The sequence below is a fragment of the Panthera uncia genome, unplaced genomic scaffold (assembly GCF_023721935.1).
Source record: "Panthera uncia isolate 11264 unplaced genomic scaffold, Puncia_PCG_1.0 HiC_scaffold_1695, whole genome shotgun sequence".
NCBI lineage: Eukaryota > Metazoa > Chordata > Mammalia > Carnivora > Felidae > Panthera > Panthera uncia.
In genome coordinates, this window is record NW_026058355.1 from 1 (window position 1) to 18,521 (window position 18,521).

An 18,521-nucleotide genomic window follows, 5' to 3' on the forward strand; every position below is an offset into this window, starting at 1 on the left:
AGCAGATGTTCAGTGGGAAGCAGGAGTGGGAGAGGGGCTGGGGGGGGTCTTGAGGGGCGTACCCCGTGGCCCCTGCTCGCCCACCTTGCCCAGGTGCAGACACAGAGCAGAGGCCCCGGGGACTCGGTAGGTGGCTGGGCCAGGGGGCTGCTCAGGGAGGGGAGGGGCCCCTGCCCAGAGGCCTTGTCCTTCTTCCCGCCATACTGCAGGCTTGGCCGATTTTATGAATGTTCATGTTCGCAAATGTCCCTTTCCCTTTCCAGGTCTCCCGCAACGGCTCCTCAGGCCCCCAGGCCACCCTTCCCCCCCGCCCCGCCTCCTGTGCACACTGGTCTGGGCAGGCAGCACCGGGCCACCACCAGGCCACCACCAGATCTGGCTCCAGTGTGAACGCAACACCCCCGGGGCTGTGGTCAGGGAACCTTCTGGAGGCAGACAGTGGGGCCGTCAGTGCAGGGCCCCGGGACCTGGCTTCACTGCTCCTCGCCTGCCTTCTGTGCCTCAGTTTCCCCATCCGTGGCTCCTCAGAGGACTCTCGTTGAGAGCGAGCCCTCCTGAGCACTGTTGCAAATGTGACTGTCTTGGGGAGGGACTGGTCTGCAAAGGAACAAGCCTCCCTCGCCCCCCCCCCCCGCCCCTACCCCATCTTTGGCTTAAATTCGGATTTTCCTACAGCAGCAAATTGCAAGGACAACCTAGAGCCCCTCCCGCGCGTGTAGAGAAGCGTCAGAGACGCCCCAAGAACACCGAGCTGCCGAGGCCGGCTGGCTGCCGCTTACCGTTCTGAATTGGCAGGCATGGTGGGGTCGATGGACACCATGGCGTCATCCGCGGTCAGCAGAGAGATGGTTGTGTTCCTGGAAGATACACCGCGTCAGTGTCCCCACGCGCAAAAGGGCAACAGGGGTCCCGGGGCCAGTCCGGCTCCCAGACACGACACTTGCGTTTGTAACACACGAGCGGCCGTGCGTAATTCCAAGGGGGGTTTACCTTGTCCTTTTTTAAGTAACTTAAAATAATTCTTGTTCAAGTTTATTTTATTTTGAGAGAGAGAGAGAGTGAGCACAAGGTGGGGAGGAACAGAGAGAATCCCAAGCAGGCTCTGCACTGTCTGCGCAGAGCCCAACACGGGGCTCCGTCGCACAAACCGTGAGATCGTGACCTGAGCCAAAATCAAGAGTCAGCTGCTTAACCGACTGAGCCACCCAGGTGCCCCCATTTTTAAGTAATTTAAAATGGGAATCGGGGGCGCCTGGGTGGCGCAGTCGGTTAAGCGTCCGACTTCAGCCAGGTCACGATCTCGCGGTCCGTGAGTTCGAGCCCCGCGTCAGGCTCTGGGCTGATGGCTCGGAGCCTGGAGCCTGTTTCCGATTCTGTGTCTCCTTCTCTCTCTGCCCCTCCCCCGTTCATGCTCTGTCTCTCTCTGTCCCAAAAATAAATAAAAAAAAACGTTGAAAAAAAAAAATAAAATAAAATGGGAATCGGAGGAAGTCTAAGTTACGGAGTCGGGAGATCAAGGAGATGGCAGCGAGACAGCAAGGAGCGTTTATGTTGGCCAGCGACGAGTTCGGTTTGCTCCCCGACCGCACTGTGGGGGCCTGTGTAAGCGGGGCACGCTCTCCTACGAAGCAGTTTCGAGTGGGTGAGCTGAATCTTCCCCCGACCTCTCGCCCCTGGGGTCTCGCCTAAGCCGTGTGGCCTTGACCATGTTATTTAAGCTTCTCTGCCCTTCTGTGGCGTGCATGGGGTTGTGGGGGGTGATACCCAGATCCTGGGCTGTTCTCAAGAATTATACACGTGTATTGATCAGCACAATGGTCAGGGAAAGATGCCCGGGACTGTGGGCCAGTTTTGCAGCTACAAACTGCCATTCGTTGCCGTTCCAGGCACGTAGTTTCCTCCCCTGCCTGTGAGACGCTCCTGGTGTTCCGTCCCGGCCCTTGACCGGGGCCACAGCTCTGGAGTGAGATGCCACGCCACGGCCACTCCTGACCACTCTTTACAATCAGAAAGTTAGGAGAGAGGGGCGCCTGGGTGGCTCAGCCGGATGAGCGTCCGACTTCGGCTCAGGTCACGATCTCACCGTTCGTGAGCCCGAGCCCCACGTTGGGCTTGTTGCTGTCAGACCGTCAGAGCAAAGCCCGCCTCGGATCCTGTGTCCACCTCTCTCTGCCCTTCTCTCGCTTGCGCTCTCCCCCAAAATAAATAAATATTAAAAAAAGTCAGGAGAAAGACTGCACTCAGACAGACTGTTGATTGGGGGAAATAGCTCTTCTGGAATTGTGATGATTCCGGGAGGGGGTCACTGGCCTTTTCAACTACTCTCAACCCGTCTTCCCAAACGTTGCCCCGTGGCCACCAGACCCCGTCCCGAGATGGAAAAATCTCACCTGTGTTAAAGCCAAAACACAACCACCCTCCTTTGGCCTTTCTTCGAAAGCAAATAAACAGAAGGAGAAAAACCCCTCGGAAGACGGTGATTTCTGCCTAATTCTGCCCAGCGGTTTCCTCCATGAACACAGGCCGTGGCCCAGGCCCGCGGGGTCTCATTCACGGATCCGAAAGGGCTCCCACGTGTGAACCGAGCCCACCGGGCCCTGGTGCGCCTGTCGTCCTCAGCCTTGGCGGCTCGCCCTTCCTTCCCAGGCGCCTTCCCCTCGAGGTGAACTGGCCTGGCGAGGCCTGGCCGGCAGCGGGGCGTCCAGATCACTCACCGAGGCAGGCCGGTGGCAATGCAGAACAGATCCATGATGTCACTGGAGTTGCAGTATTTGCTGAAAACCACCTGTAAGACACAAGCAACAGGGAGGTGACGGGCGGGCGGGGCGGCGGGCCGGTTTCCATGGCGACGTCAGGCGCCTCCAGCCCTGCCTCCCGCCCAGCCTGCAGGTTCACCGTAAAGAGAGACCATAGAACTGTGGGCACGAGATGCTGGAAGAATGTGTTTTCATTCAGCCCATCCACGCGGACTGTGAAAACTTCAGTTTTTCTTTTGTGTCTTGGAAAATGTCGCGAGAGGTAAAGCTCTCACCCGTGGCGCACACCTGCGGGGGACGGTCACCATCGGTGACGTCTGACGCGCAGGCAGACCCCCTCGGTTTCGTGACACGGCATTGCGGGGAGTCTCCAATGACTCCTGGAGACCGTTATGGAAAAGAGTTTGTTAAAGGTGATTAACTTAAATAAAAAAAAGGTTGCCCTTGTGGACTTCGGGGGGCTGAGGCTGTAGGACTAAATCCAAGGGGGCATCACCACGGGAAAAGCCAAAGCGAACCGGCCAACCAGCGGTCTCCACAGCAAAACACGTAGCACGCGGGCAGGTGCACAGCGCCCGGGGGGTCCCGCCCCGGGAACGGGGGAGAAACACGTTTGCATCAGCGTCTTCTGTCCAAGGGGTCCCGACTGTGAGTCTCTGCTCTGAATCCCTCCCCGGGAGCGGCCGATCTCCGTGGCTGACGGGGTGTGGACAGTCCACGGCAAAGCCCCCGTCTCCACCCACTGGACGTTTTCCTTCCACATCGTCCCTGGCTGACCGCCCCTCCCCTCGTCCCTGCGTGGCGAGAAGCAGCCCTGGGATGGGTGGGCATCTTCCGGTGCCCAGAGCACCACTTTCTCTTCTAAGACCCTCTGGGTCTCTCTTTACAGGACGCAGTGAATACTCTCCCCGGTGCACCTCGCCTTTCTGTGACCAACGCCACTCGCCGTGCGCTGCTGGCCTGGCCACGCTGAGGCCCAGCCAGCGCGCCCTCTCCCCGCCGGCCTATCTGCACCCGCAGTCACGGCGCTGGTGGCCCGCCCCGCGCTGGTGGCCGCTGCCCTGGCTCAGCCTGGCGACCTGCAGTGGCCCCTGCACTGTCCCCGCTCCTGGTCCTGCCCTAGTTCCCAGCCTTGGGACTCGGACACGGCCGTGCCACTCTCCTGTGCAGCAGGGACTCTGGCTGCCCGTGTGGCCGCGTCCTAGCTGGCTGTGGGGGGGTTCCGGCCTGGGGCCTCGCCGGGGGCCGCCCCCGCTTCGCTCCAGGCCGTGGCGCCCCTCCCCGGGTCCTCCGATCGGAGCCACCCCTGCTTTCTGGATGCCCCTCCCCCCACTGCTGGCTGCATTACGAAGCCTCCCCGCCCCCTGGAGAGGAGCCTCGCCTTTATCTGACATGTGCCAGGCCCGCATTTTCACGACGGCACATCCCCAGTGACCCCAGCGCAGGCCCGAGCGCCACAGTCTATGCCTCGGCTTTTCTGGCCGTGCCGTGAGCGGGCAGGCCCGGCAGGGCTGGGTCTGGGGTCCTGGCGATTCGCCCACCGGCACAGCACCACTTCTGACGTTCTCGTCCTGAACCTCTGTGAGGTTGACTAGGGGCTTTCTTCCAGGCCCCGGTGAAGGGCAGGGGTGCACAAAGGAGGCAGGCGAGGGCGTTCGCAGAGGGGAACGGAGAGTCACTTCTCCCCCTGGCACTGCTGACGAGATGTTCCTCCAAGGGTGTGTTCGGTGGAAGAATGCCGATGTCTGGGCCCCGGCACGAGGATTCTGAGGCAGAGGGTCTGGGCTGGGCCCCGGGAACTTTGGGTTAGGAGCCGGGGGTCTCCCGGCTGCCGTGAGCCCCGCGCTCCTCCCTCCCTGACTGACCACAGCAAGGTCCCTCCCGGGGGCCTGGGTGGGCTGGGTGGGCTGCCTCAGACCAGGAGAAGGGGCACCCGTGTCGTCGTCAGGGCAGACGCGACACCTTCATAGAGGTCGCCGCCCACGCGGCTCATGTGCACGGAGGCTCCCCACGGCGGGTCGGGGCCCTGTGCCAGCCTGCAGCGTTCACAGGCAGGGGCGGTCTCCGAGATTCTTTCTCTCCAGCTTCTTCTGGAAAGCCAGCTTCCGCCGTGGGCTCCTGGAGGCTGGACTGAGGAGGGGCGTGGACATTTGCGTCCCCGAAGATGCATGAACGCAGCCCGTTGAGACAGGGAGGGCTCCTCTGACTCTGCCCAGCGCAGCCGGCCCGTGGGCGGGGATTTCCTGTTGCAGCGGTTGGGGTGACAGTGTGGGAACCGGGGCGCCTGGGGGACGCTGACGCGCTGCCTCTGACCTCTCCGACCCCGGGCAAGCTTCTCCGCGCTTCAAATTTCTCTTCTATGGGAATGGGCAGAACTGGGCAGAGTCACGTCTATGCCGTGTCTCTGCATCAGCCAGAGGCCAGGCTGTGATTCCGCCCAGAAGGGCCACCTCGGAGCCCCAGAGAACGGGACGAAAACTACCTCCACGCCAAGGGGCAGACTCCCGGGGACGGGCTTCTGACGGCCTCGCTCAGACAGCGTTCAGACCGTGACTCTTTTTAGCTGGAACACAGACAGCTTCATGGGCTCACTCAGCCCACAATCGGTGGACGGGAACGTGGTCCAGGGGGGTGTCTCCTGTGCTTGTCCACAGAGGCTTCACCGGCATCTAAGTGCCGCCTGTGGCCGCTGGAAGAGAGACACTGTCCTGCTCGCCCGCCTGGCCTCGGGACAGCTAATCACAGAAGCTTGAAAAAATGCACGTATGGGGTCTCCCGCTGAGACGAGGTCAGGCAGGCTCACGGGGCGCCCCCGCCCGCCTGCTGCCCCGTGGAAGCTACCCAGCCACACCGAGCGAGGCCAGCCTCGCTCCAGACCCAGAATAACCCCCCGTCGAGGTGATTTTTGACAACAGGCCAGGAGGCCGGAAGGAAATCCGGGGTAAACAAAACAGATGACGCTGGGTGTCTCCACTGGAAGGTCACGCCGCGTCCCCTTGTGATTCTGCTTCAAGATTACCGCAAGCAAGGGGCGCCTGGGCGCCTCAGTGGGCTAAGCGTCCCACTCCGTCTCAGGCCGTGATCTCACGGTTCGTGAGTTCGAGCCCTGCGTCGGGCTCTGTGCTGACAGCTCAGAGCCTGGAGCCCGCTTCCGATTCTGGGTCTCCCTCTCTCTGCCCCTCCCCAACTCACGCTCTGTCCTTCCCTCAAAAATAAACAAACATTAAAAAAAAAAGATCACCGCACGCAGGCGTATGGTCCTTGGATTTCCCTTTTGTGCTGGTTGTGACATCTTCCTAGTCCCCCCCACCCCCCTTCAGCTAATGACGTCTTGTGTGTGAGAGCCAGGCTTTCCCCTGACCGAATATGCCACGAGCAGGTGAGAGGCTGGGGCACAGCGACGGGCGTGCCTGATGGTGGCAGGGCTGGGACGGGGTTCTTCGCTGGTGGCAGGAGAGGCTCCCCAGCTGAGGTCAGGTGCTCCTGGCTGTGGGAGAAGCTTTTTCGGCTCGGGAGACCCCCCCCCCCCCAATCCCGGGCAGCCTTGCCAGGGGGCCCCGTGGCTTTTGGTTCCCACACCGAATCATTCTGCAAATCCTTTCCCTTTTGTGCAGCCAAGAAAGAGTGCTGGAAACAGGAAATGTAAACGGGAGACGTACAGGGAGGAAGCCCACAGAAAAACACAGATTTTGTATTTCCATCTGGCTCGAGGCAGCGCCCGATGCTCGTAAGTAAGCGACGTGGGTCCCCCTAGACCCTTTCGCGCGGTTTGACTGGCAGCACCGTGATATTAGAGCAAGACACGAGAAACACACGAGGACCCATCTCTCGCCTGCTGGATACTAATCTTCTTGTTCGGCTGGGGCCTGTGATGCCAGCGGGAGCTTCCGTGTCTAGAACCTTCCTGCTGCCGCATAACCGATGAGGGGCACGGGGGCCACAAGCCCAGCCCCATGCCGGGATCAAAGCCAAAGAGGCCCCCTCAGGCCCCACCAGCCAGTGGCGGTCGGAACGCGTCCAGGGCCGCCCCGCCCCGTGCACACACCTGGCCGCAGCACCTAGATTCCCAGGTTGTGGGTGTCATTCCGTGCCTGCACTCACACCAGCCTCCTTCCAGCGACAGGGCAGGGCAGGGCAGGGCTTGTCCCCACCGGCTACTCCCTCTGCCCACCGGCTCCTCTCTCGCCCTCCCCACCCCTCACCGGGAAGACGGGAACCTTGGAGCCTCGGTTTGCCATTCTGCAGATGGCACCGATTGCATCAGGCGACCTGCTCCCGGGTCCGTGAGGAGCGACACGGGAGGGCGGGTGGCTGAAGGCATCATTCGGACACCGTGTTTCCACACAACCCCAACGCCAGCCGTCTCCACTGCGCACGGACCTCACGGTTCCCGCTGGCTCTGGAATCCCGCGCTTCTGGGTGCCGGTCTCCCGGGAGCTCTGGGTTGCCAAACGCACCGGATGACCTCCCGCCCCATTTTGTTTGGCACCCAGTTTTGTTTTCGTAGGACTTCAAATTTACAGCCTGTGGGATTTCCAGGGCTTGAAGAAGGAACATCTAACCCAGTTCTCTGCTTCACTGTTTCTTGGGGAGGGAGCAATGCTTGACTCCAGAAAGGCAAAGACGGAAGCAGGGGTTGGGAGGGGGATCCCCAAGCTCACAGCAGGACGGTCCTGCTGCTTTGTGGCACTGATCAACAGTCGGTCAGGACGAGTTAGAGAGGCAGGTGTCACTGGAGCCCAGGTTGACTGGACTTTCTGGCTCAGCTCACAGTTGGGACCAGCCTTGACCCATTCCTATTGGGCCGCCCAGGGCTGAGACCCGGGGCTCTGGCCAGGTTGGCTGAGCGGGGCTCCTTCCTGACAGGCGTCCTCCAGGCCTGTCCTTACAGGTGGGGACTCAGGTTCAAGGCGCAGGGACGGCAGTGGCCAATGCACACCCGTCAGAGCGCAGGGCATCTCCACCCGCTAGCTGTCCAGCACATTTCCCGCAGCCCCAGATCGGGACACGCCCGTACGCACCTCCTCACATCCGTCCACCGCGAACCCTGAGCCTCTTGAACTGACATAACCCCACTTCTGTTTCCAAGTATGAAAAGCACCTCGACCGACATACTTAGAGGAGCAGGGCTGGTGGCTGCAGAGGGTGGCCATCGGCCGCCAAACCCGCGACCGGGTGGTCTGCGGGTTACAGACACAGGATGGGCCGGTTCTAGAGGACGGGGTGTGGCTTCTCTCTGATTCTGGGTCCAGAGGCCTCTTCCCGGAATGTGATTCTGTTCACAGAGGGCCCTGGTCTGTGTTTTCCCCGCTCTCCCCGGACTCCCCTTTCAGAGGCTCGTGGAGGGAGCGTGCGGGGAGGGACCCCCGAGGTCCCGGCTTCCAGCCACACTGTGCTGCTTGCCTGCCAAAGGCAGGGGGGTGGACGGGGTCTCCGGGCCGCAGCGCCAGCTCCAGGCAAACGAGTTCCCCGCTACAACGCTAGGCGGGTGAAGATTTGATCGTGGCTGAACCGCGGCTCCCGGAGGGCACTCTGTGTGTGGTCTTCCTGCAAACCCACGCGCAGGACAGCGCTGCTCCCAAGTCCCCTCCGGGAGCTTTCAACCAGGACCTTCCACGGAGCGATGAAGCTGTGTATCCGGCAGGAAGCGCGCGGTGCGGATGTGGGCGGGCAACCCGCGAGGAGAGGAGACCCCAGTGACAGTGATGAGCCGCCTGGGATGTTCCGGAGCAGAAACAGGATTTCGACGGGTGCACTGACTGGGAAACAGGACGTGGGCCAGCAGTGACACGGGGATGGGGTACGGCGGGGGGGGCTCCAGGCTTCGGCGAGACCAGCAGAGGTGATGAGGAGTTCACCGACAGATGGGGGCAGCCCGGACCTTTTCCAGAAGGTTCTTCCCCCTACTCAGAGGGCCTGGGAGTTTGGGCTTCCTCATCCTCGGCCAGTGGCAAGCTGCCAGGGCTCCTTCGTGTCCCCCTCCCGTTTCCGGCTGTCACCTCTCACCCGGACCACTCCTGCGTCACCACACCTGGCTCCGTGAACCCGAGAGGCGTGGTGTTACGCCCAACAGTACGGAGGGACTGGCCTGGCGAGACACCTTTGGTGGCCAATTCTTCAACTCGGCAGCAGTGTGCATGGCGCGGGCAGCGGCCAGCGGCCAGGCTGTGACTCACAGGCTTGACGAAGCTCCTACTCCAGCGGAGGAAGGCGGTGGCTGGTGTGCGCCCCGGTCCCCGCACGTCCGCACCCCTCCCCGGGCTCCCAGCCCTGCTCCGCATCTGGCTGTGTCAAGGCAGGCCCGGCCCCTGCTTCCACGTCCACCCCAGCCCTGACCACAGGTGGCCGTGGCCGCCACACCATCCGTGTCTCGCTCTGCCGTGCCCAGAGCCTGGCGCGGGTCCAGCGGGTGGTGGACGCTCAGGAAATGCCAGATGCCTGTGGCGGGGGCGGGAGAGGGGGGGCTGCATCCCACGTTGGCCAGATACCGGGGACCGTTGAAGGATGTATTATGCCTCATGACACATTCACGTGCGATTCACAGACAAAGCAATGTTTGAGGAAAGCTGGTCTTAATGTCCACCGTCTGCTCTCCTTTTGTTTCCACTTTCCCCTCGGGTAAGGATGATGACAAAGCATGGGGGGTGCACAGCCCCGGGCTGGGCCCCGCGGTCCCGGTGCACAGAACCAGCCGGGCTGCCCGGGGAGGGCCGCAGGGCGGGTGGGTGCTTGGGCTCCGGAGGGGGCAGGTGCGCAGAAGCGGGCTGACGGCGTCTTCATGGCCTTCACACACATGACTTGCGGCTTCCTGCCCGCGGGCCTTGCTCTGCCAGCTGTGGCTGGCACCGTCTCCGAGGAAATGACCCACTCTTGGGAGCCGTCGGGCTCTTGGGCAGGAGTAGGAGAGCCGCCGAGGGCTCAGGCCTGTAGGTGCCCCCCCAGGCCTCGCGCCGCGCCCTTCCGGGTGTCCCGCACCCCAGCGCCCCCCCAGGCCCTGCACCCTGTCCTTCCAGATCTCCTGCACCCTGTCCTCCCGGGTCTCCCACACCCGCTCGGGGAGGCGGGGGCCCGGCCGAGGCGCTTCCCCGCAGCTGCTGAGAACGACTCTTGCTGGGCTTGTCACATTCTCGGGTGGACTGGCACGAAGTCAGTGACCACTAGAAGCTGGGTGTCCTGCGCAGATATCTGTGGTTTTGCATTATGAAATGCTCCCCATCCGGACAAGTAAGATAACCAAGTGGCTGCGTGGGTTTGGGCTGAGTTTTGCAGCCTGGGAAAGACGACGACCGCCACCATCACAGAAGAAAAGTTCAATCTGCAGATGTCGGGAGGGGACTAGGGACCAGGCAGGGTGGGGGTGGCGGGGGTGGCCTCCCGAGGGAGCTGAGCGTCCCCGGGGATCTCCTCCGCGAGGCCGGCCACCATCCTGATCGGGGCGCGCGCAGTCTCACGAAGCTGGCAAACCAGACGGCGTTAGTCACCTTCCAAAGTCACGGAAAACGTCCCCGGAACCCCTGAAAATCATTAAAAACCTCTCGGTGTCAGACATGTCGTGCTTTCGGGGTTGGCTGTTGTAAAACATGCAATCACGTTCATTGACTTGCTGTTCCCGTGTATGGCGCCTGTGAAATTTTTTACTCAATTGCCTTAGCAACAGTTTTCACAGAGCTGCTTAGAACCTGGGGGTAACGAATCTCAGGCAAAATTGTCCTCATTATGATTCTCCTGCGGTGTTGCCCCCCAAGGGATGTTACGGGCTTCCGCTGAGGATACTGAGTCACGGACACCACACTGCTGGGGTCCTAGCACAGGGAGGGAAGACGCTTTCCTCTTCCACCAAGTCCCCCTTCCCGCGGAGCAACGGGTGAGCTCTGCTTCTCCACACAGGGAATGTTCCGTGTGGCCTCCTCTGGTTAATCAGAACTGGATGGATGCTTCCGGGACGCTTGCTTCTGGCCCCCCCAACCCCCCTCGCTCTGTTCACACCGGCTGTTGATCTCAGCCCCCCGGGGCATTTTAAATCTCAGTGTTAACTTGTATTTACTCTTGTAATTGATGATGATGTTCATTAATTATAAATGTCCCGCTGACATGAAAAATCTGTACTCCACCAAAACAACGGTACGGACTTCTAAAAATAGCCATATCGGCCTCCAAGAAAATAGAAGGGAATAACCAAATTGACGATGGCGAAAGAGTGATAGACGGCCAAAATCTGGAAGCGACGAACGCGCCCTTCGACGGGTGAACGCCAGCACGCTGGGGTCCGTCCACACCACGGAACACCGCTTAGCAGGAAACAGAAATAAATTACCGGTCCACACAACGACCGGATGAATCCGGAGGGATTCGTGCCAAGTGAATAAAAGCCAATCCCCGAAGGTTCCATACTGTGTGATTCCATTCAGATGACACCCCTGAGATGACAAAACTTTAGACACGGAGAACGGATTAGCGTCAGCCAGGAGCTGGGGACTGGGTGGGTGGCGGCAGGAGAGGGGAGGATGAGTGGGGGGTGGGGTCTCAAAAGGGGTGATCGGGGGGTGGCAATGAGAATCTGTGCGTTTGACAAACATGTATACAACGCAATACGCACATGCGAACAAGCATGATTAAGCGGGCGAAACCCGAGTGAGGTGTTGGGTCAACTCAGCGTGCACGTCCTGGTTGTGACACTCCTATAATTTTGCAAGAAGTTGCCACGAGGGAAACTGGGTTTCCCTCTGGTTTTTTTTAAGTTTATTTCTTTATTTTGAGAAAGAGAGAGAGAGAGGGAGCAGGGGAGCGGCAGAGAGAGAGAGAGAGGGAGAGAGAGAATCTCGAGCAGGCACCGCACCGTCAGCACAGAGCCCGGTGCGGGGCTCGAACCTACGAACCGTGAGATCATGACCTGAGCCAAAGCCAAGGGTCAGATGCTCCAAGGGCTGAGCCACCCAGGCGCCCCTCTCGGTATTCTCTGCTACAACTGTGTGTCTACCTATGGAGGGGTTTTGTGCGGTAGCTCTGGCCGGGGGTCGCGAGGGGGCGCCCTGTCCGGAATGTGCACCCACACGGCCCTGGCGGAAAGTGGTTTGGCAAACGCGTGCCCTCTGACCCAGAAAGCCGTTTCCAGGAACCGCTCTTAGGGAAACAATAACAGGGAGCATAATAATAAGAGCATTTATAAAGTGCCCTTCTAACACCGTTCGGGCCCTTTTCACGAGTGAGCTCACGCCTACGGCGAGCCAAACCCCTGACCTGCGCGGCCACTTTGCAAGCAAAGAGCCACGGCCAGGGAGGCTCCTCTCCTGTTACGTATTGCAGAGAAACGGGATTAGGAGAAATATCACATAAATGACGAAATGACTCCATTTGAGCTAGTCTCCAGGACGGAACGTTATGTTGGCACTAAAATCATGTTTCTGAAGACGACTTCACGTTCTATCGGAAAGTACGGCTGACGTAATGCTGAGTGAAATGATCAGGATAAAGAATTATGTAAATAAAAGAGAGCCACACACGCACACACACACGAGAACACAGCCTCGGGAGAGGTCCCGAAACGTCTGGTGGCACAATGGGTTCTTTTCTTTTTATATGCTCTGCGTTTCCCAAATATTCTACAGTGACTCTGCAGGGCTTTTAGAAGCAAGAGTTATCTAGATCTGGAAGCTGAGGTTAGTAACTGATAACAGAAGTAGCTTTATGAACATCCCCCCCCCCCCCCAGAGCACGTGCTGTGCTGCATTTACATAGAATTCTTAGGAGACAAATAACGGCCTTTACCATTTTTTATTCGGAAAGAATATTCTTTGGCATTATGCCAAGCAGATGAGGAAATTAACCAGAGGACAAAACCCAGAATTTAAATAGCGCTCAGCAAGGAGTGTGGGAACCAGCGTGAGAGGGAGGCACCAGGGGAACATGGGGGGCAGGGTGCAGAGCCGGCAGGGGGTGGGGGGACCCAGAGAAGGCGTTGGGGGGAGGGCACAGCAAGAATCCAGGGCAGAGAACGAGGCCAGGTGCCTCCTGGGGCAGAATGAGGTGAGAGAGAAAACTGGGGCCTGGAGGGACCCCACGGGGCACTGGGACCCGGAGGAAACCCGAGTCGGGGAAACGGAAGGGGGAGGCCGGGGGGCGCTCCCGTCCCCAGCAGGTGCTCTGAGTTTTGGAGACGCAGCCAGGTGCTCCCCCACGGGCCGGGACTCCCTGTTAAAGAATTCCTAGGCTCCAGACCTTACTGGAACGCCCCTCAGACCCATGCATCTTCAGGGCCCTGCTGATCAGGGACCAGGAAGGGTGTGGAGGCCCGGGGCCTCCTGCTGAGGAAGCTGCAATGAGCAGGCTCAGGGGCCCTGCAGAGTCCAGACCAGCAGATGGGCTGAGACCGGCTCAGGCGGGGAAGCGGCTGACTTCTGAAGGGCGCATTCTGGTTGACCAGAGCCGCCCTGGGGCACGGGGGCACAGGACGGGGTCCTGGCAACCCCTGATTCAGATTTCCTTCCTTCCAGTAGATTGCCTCAAACTCCTTTAGATGTAATTACAAAGCAAACCCTCGGCTGTAATAACCTAAGTATCAATGATCTGAGGGGGGGACACATTGTCTTTGGGGTCAGGTCCGCTGGGTTGGCCCCCACGAGGCTGCCCCTGACCACTGTCCTAAGGCCGAGTCCTGGCCCCCAAGTCATGGGGCCACACAGTCCTGCTCACGTCCGCAGGACAGTGTGGGCCAGGGTGCGCTCCTCAGGGAGCGTCTTGGGAGCCAGTAAATCTGGGGCCAGTGACGTTAACTGACGCTGAGGCCGTTAGCCGGTGGATGCCGCCCCGAGCTCCCGATTCTAACCCCAGTGCTCACGCGGGGACCCCCTCTGTTCCCATTCGTTCTTTACTGCGTGCTATAGATGTGAACTTACAGGACAAATGGGTACTAACACATGTCACTTAACTTTATATAAGCTTCACATATTAGGATTGCATGTAAAATTTTGTGTGTGTGGAGGGGGAAGCAGTTGGGTTGCTAGCACTGTGCAAATCACAGCACTAACTCTTTGGCCATCAGGGCAGAGTAAGTGGGTCTGGCCACGAGTAAGTCAGTGGGGTGAGCGGCTGCTCTCAGCTGGCTTGGTCTGAACCGGCCGGTCTTGGTTTGCCTGGAGCGTGGGCCATTTTAGCTGTCTCACATCCCTAGGATTACCCCTGGCGGGACGCTGGTGTTGTGCACTGCTCCAGGCACATGCAGGGCAGAGGGGTGAGCAGGGAGGAGCCACAGACGTGAGTTCACTTCCAGCCTCTCCTCTTACCGGCTCAACCCAGGGCAGATTTCTTAACCGCTCTGAGGCTCTGACTCTCCGGCAGAGTGAGGAAAGTAGTTTTCCTGCGCCTCTGGGATGTCAGGAAGGTTCATCATGACACACAGAGAGCTTGGTGTGCACCAAGTGCTAAGTTATGTGGCCGCTGTGATTACAGGAGGGGCCCTTTGAAACCCTTCCCTGGGGATGGGGCTGGGGAGGCTCCTCCTTGACCCCTCAAAGGCCATTTTCACAAGCAAGAGGCAGCAAGGGCACACAGCTTCGGCCTCGACATGTCGGCGTTCCTGGGTGTTTCAGCAGAGTGTGGCACGAAAGGACGTGTTATCTCGGGAAAGCTGTCACAGAGCAGGTTCCATCGCTCTGGTATCCTTGTACTGCTCATCAACCACATTCAACTACATCCACAGTGCAATGAAAACTGGGGTCAGGTCGACGCAGACGTGTATTGATTAGTTCATCGAATCACCAAGCAGGAGTTGAGAAAACTTTGCTGGGCTCAGGGATCAGCGTGACCTCACTCTGGTCCGGGTTCGTTTTGTCTTCGTTAAACAGGAAGAAAGTCTTCGGAAGATGAGGTCCCCGAGGGCAGAATTGTGGGCGGTTCTTTGCCTCCCACGGAGCACAGGATCTGCCCATCAGATCCGGGAGCACTGGCGCCCAAGGGTTGGCCTGTGCAAACGAGCTGGGGCTGAAATTTGCATCTGCTGGTTTGTGTCACACCCCTGATGATGCCAGAGCCACCATCGTCACCTCGACTGTCACCTCCGCCATCACCTCCACCTTGACCTCTGTCATCACATCTTCACCACCACCACCATCACCACGACCTGACAGGATCACGACTATTCTTGAGCCAGAGTCTGAGCCCAGTGACCCTGGGACATCATCATCACCCCTGTCACAGATGAGGGCTCCGAGCCACAGAGAGAGAAGAAGCTGGCCTGGCCAGCGCGGTCCCAAATGCAAACTTGGACCCGCTTGGCTCTGAACCCAGTGCCGCGTGCTGTTCCTGAAGGGAGACCTCTAGGGGCAGTCTGCACGGGAAGCAGGAGTGGTCTCTTGGCCTCTGCCACTGTCACTTGCCCGTAATGGCGTATCCGTCCTCCCTTTGCCTTGTTTTCAATTATCGGTACTTCTGATGACATATTGACTTAGGCTCCTCTCCCAGAGGAAAATAAACCAATTCAAATTCCTTATCTTTCGTCTATCAAACTGTGACTTATTTTCTGTAGTTCCTAGAACCTATTCAGGTTTACATCTGCTTCTAGAAGCTTTCATAAGGCTTTGTCTGCCTTCAAAGCACACCAGGGTATTTCGGTCTGACTCCTGGATCCCATGCCCCAGCTTCAGGAGTTAGAGCTCAACCCGCACCGCCCATAAAGCGGCCAAATCACGGCCCATCCCTGGACTCACAACTTTTCTATCTTTGAGGGAATTAAAAGACGAATTTCCACCGGCTTTTTAGTGCCCAAGAATTACAAGTGTTTAATATAGAGAACAGGCTAAAAAGAGACCAAGACCAAAATCCCACATTTTATGTTTTTAAATACTCAAGAAATAAACACGTGTCGCCGAGGAAGCATGTGGGCCATCTACCTCTCTCTCCATCTATCTATGTCTGCAATCTGTCTGCGATTCACCTCTAATTACAAATTTTACAGTCATATAAATGTGAGCACAATGTTTTGCCCCTTGTTTTCGAACCCTTAAGGATGATGCCGCAGAGTGGATTACAGTTAACTGTCAGGCAATCCGCTAAAATAAACTCTCTATCAGGCCTCATTTCCCTTTCCAAGTTAGGAGGTATTTTTCTGGTCACTGCGTTTGAAAAGAATATAAAATAACAGCGGAAACTACCATTTATAAGTATGCACCAGACTCATTACATACATTCCTCTACAGAAGAGAAGTTTTGTACTCTGGAAACGTTCGAGCGTGCACGACAGCGGAGCCCCACCGCGGCCCCCTACCCCCACGGCCACCAGCACAGGCCCAGCCCGAGTCATCTGCACCCCGACATCTCCCCCGCGGGGTGACTGAAAACCCAGGGTAGACATATGGCTTCATCTGTATGGACTTCAGTGTGGATCCCTAACCTACGGGATCCTTTCTTATGGTTCAAGACAGCCACGGGGCGATATTCCACATGGAAGGAAAACTAACAACAATCTCCCTTATCATCCTTCGGGGCGTCATAGCTACAGGTGCATCTGTATTTCTATATCTGGGTCTGTATCCGGGCCTGTATCCGTGTCTGTGTCTTTAAGGATCAGAAGTAGCAAGCGTTCACCTCCAAATAAATGGCAAGGAATGTAAAGGGCATGAAATACGTGGATAGGAAGAGACTTAGGGAGACCGCAAATAAATACAATGTGTGGGCCAGGTTTGGATCCCGAATTGAAAACAAACACGTGTGTGTGTGAGACACGGTCCCCTTTCCTTTCCCTGCGCGATTTGGTGAAGAACGCTCATAACCTTTGGTTCTTAAAGTACCCTTGAGGGTGGGTATCCTTCTTCCTGTTTTGTAGATAGGAAGGCTCAGAGAGCGTCAGGAACTTTTCCAGAGTCACACAGCAAGGGAGCGGTGATGGAGGGGAAGGGCGTGCGTGAGTGTCCGGCAGAGGGGCGATGGTCGGCGGGGAGGGGTGAGGACGTGACGGCTCAGGGTGACGAAGGACACCCGGAAATACTGACGACCGCCCTCGGACGCGGCACAAAGTCTCCCGGAATCGTGGGAGGGCTAGCTGGGAGCAAACACAAGGGGAGTCCCCCAAATACCACCCTCCCTGCCCCTGCAGGGCCCTCTCATCCTCACAGTGGGGGTAATACAGCTCCACGTGCCTCGAGGTGCCGGGAGGCCCCCACGGGGCGGTCGCCGCACCGAGCCCCAGGGCTGGAGTGACCCTCGCACCCCATGGGTAGACCTTTCCCTGAGGTCTGTGCTGTGGCGCGCGGCACCCGAAGCCAGCCTTCCTGGTTCAGCCCCAGCTCTGCCTCTGACGCGCCCTGGGGTTGGTGGGCACGCTGTCCTCATCTGCAACACGGGGAAGACGAGACACTGGTCGCCCTTGTAACATACTTGCAAATCCCTGCTACGTTGTGGGCGCGAGACGAATGTGTGCTAGGCAGGGACTATCCCCGTGGCGCAGGTGTGGAATCCGAGGGTCAGGATCCCACAGCTACACGCGTGTCTGTGCCAGATGCAAACTGCAGTCTGCTGATCCCAGGGCTGCCGGATAAGCAAGCGGGGCCACGGTGGCGGAGGGGGCTGGGGGGCGGGCGCACGGCTAACGGCCCACCAGGCATCTCCTCTCGGCTCCCGTGCACGCACGGGGGGGCCATCTCGTCTGTTAAGCGAACGGGTCTGGAGGCACGTTTGCTCAGCACGGCATGAGTTAACTCCGTCAAAATGAACAGCAAAATTTGGTGTGGGAGTAGAGTAGACAGAAATGTAGGACCCTGCTTGGAGTGTGCGGGCAGCCGGCAGGCAGGGGAGGCAGTGACGTCATCACACGCACAAATAAAGGCAGATGTGACCCATCTGTGAAGGAGGGCCGGCCTTGAGGGACGGGAGGCCACAAGGAGCACGAGGCACCGGGCCGCAGGTGCAGGGAAGGCGCGACCGCCCCACTGCGCCCCGTCCTCGCTCCAGACCGATGATCCCGCCGGCTTCGGGGAACAGCCGTTATGTGAGGAGCCTTGGAGACAAGGGCCTGTGGTTTAATCTGAGGCCGGAAACACGTACAACTGGGCGGCTAAGAGCCCTGTGGCGTCCTTCTCCGCCCTCCGAGGCAAAGCCTCAGCAGACGCGGTAAGATTGGGGATCCTGGGAAGAGATGAGCCCGGATTCTCCGGATGGGCCGTATGGGAAACCCCCGAATGGCGAGGCCGCAGAGAGGGACAGGGGACACAGGAGGAGGAGCGGTGTGAAGACAGAGAGTTCGGGAGGTGCTGGAGCGTGTGGCCACGAGCCAAAGGGTGCTGACGGCCCCCCGAAGTAGGAAGCAGCGAAGAACGCTTCCCTCTAGAGCCTCGGGGGGCGGTGGGGGGGGGGGAGCTCTGCCAGCATCTTAAGGGAGGTCCCGTGGTGCTGATCCTGGGCTCTGGCCTCCAGAACCGCGAGAGGATAAACTGGTGCTGTTTTCAGTGACGCTGACAGCGGGAATGCGCTGGTGTCGGCCCAGGAGCCGTTGTGTCCTTGGCCTCCATCCTAAGACTGGACTCTCTTTGCAGAGAATAGGAATCCTTGAGGCTGTGTGAGGCACGGAGTGCGGATATGACTGGGGGCGCACCCCAGGAGGGGCCGGGGGGGCCGGATTCCAGAGAGGGGACCCATCACCTTGTCCCCCCGCCCCTCCCCTCCCGGAGGGGCCGATGGGGGCCTGGGCGGGGAGGCCGGACAAGAGCAGCCTGGGGATCCACGGGAACTCCTGTCCTGGTTGACAATGCTCATCAGCAGGACACGGCCGCCCAGACC

General features: G+C 59.1%; 1 long non-coding RNA gene across 1 annotated transcript in view; it reads right to left on the bottom strand.

The window, feature by feature from the left end:
* Positions 1-759: 759 nt before the first annotated feature.
* LOC125917318 (uncharacterized) overlaps positions 760-18,521 on the bottom strand; it is a 29,651-nt gene continuing 11,889 nt past the window's right edge. Inside the window, exons 2-3 of the long non-coding RNA XR_007456151.1 lie at positions 2,715-2,785; positions 760-857 (exon numbers count right to left, since the gene is read on the bottom strand). This is a non-coding gene — a long non-coding RNA (uncharacterized LOC125917318). The remainder of the gene's footprint in view (positions 858-2,714; positions 2,786-18,521) is intronic.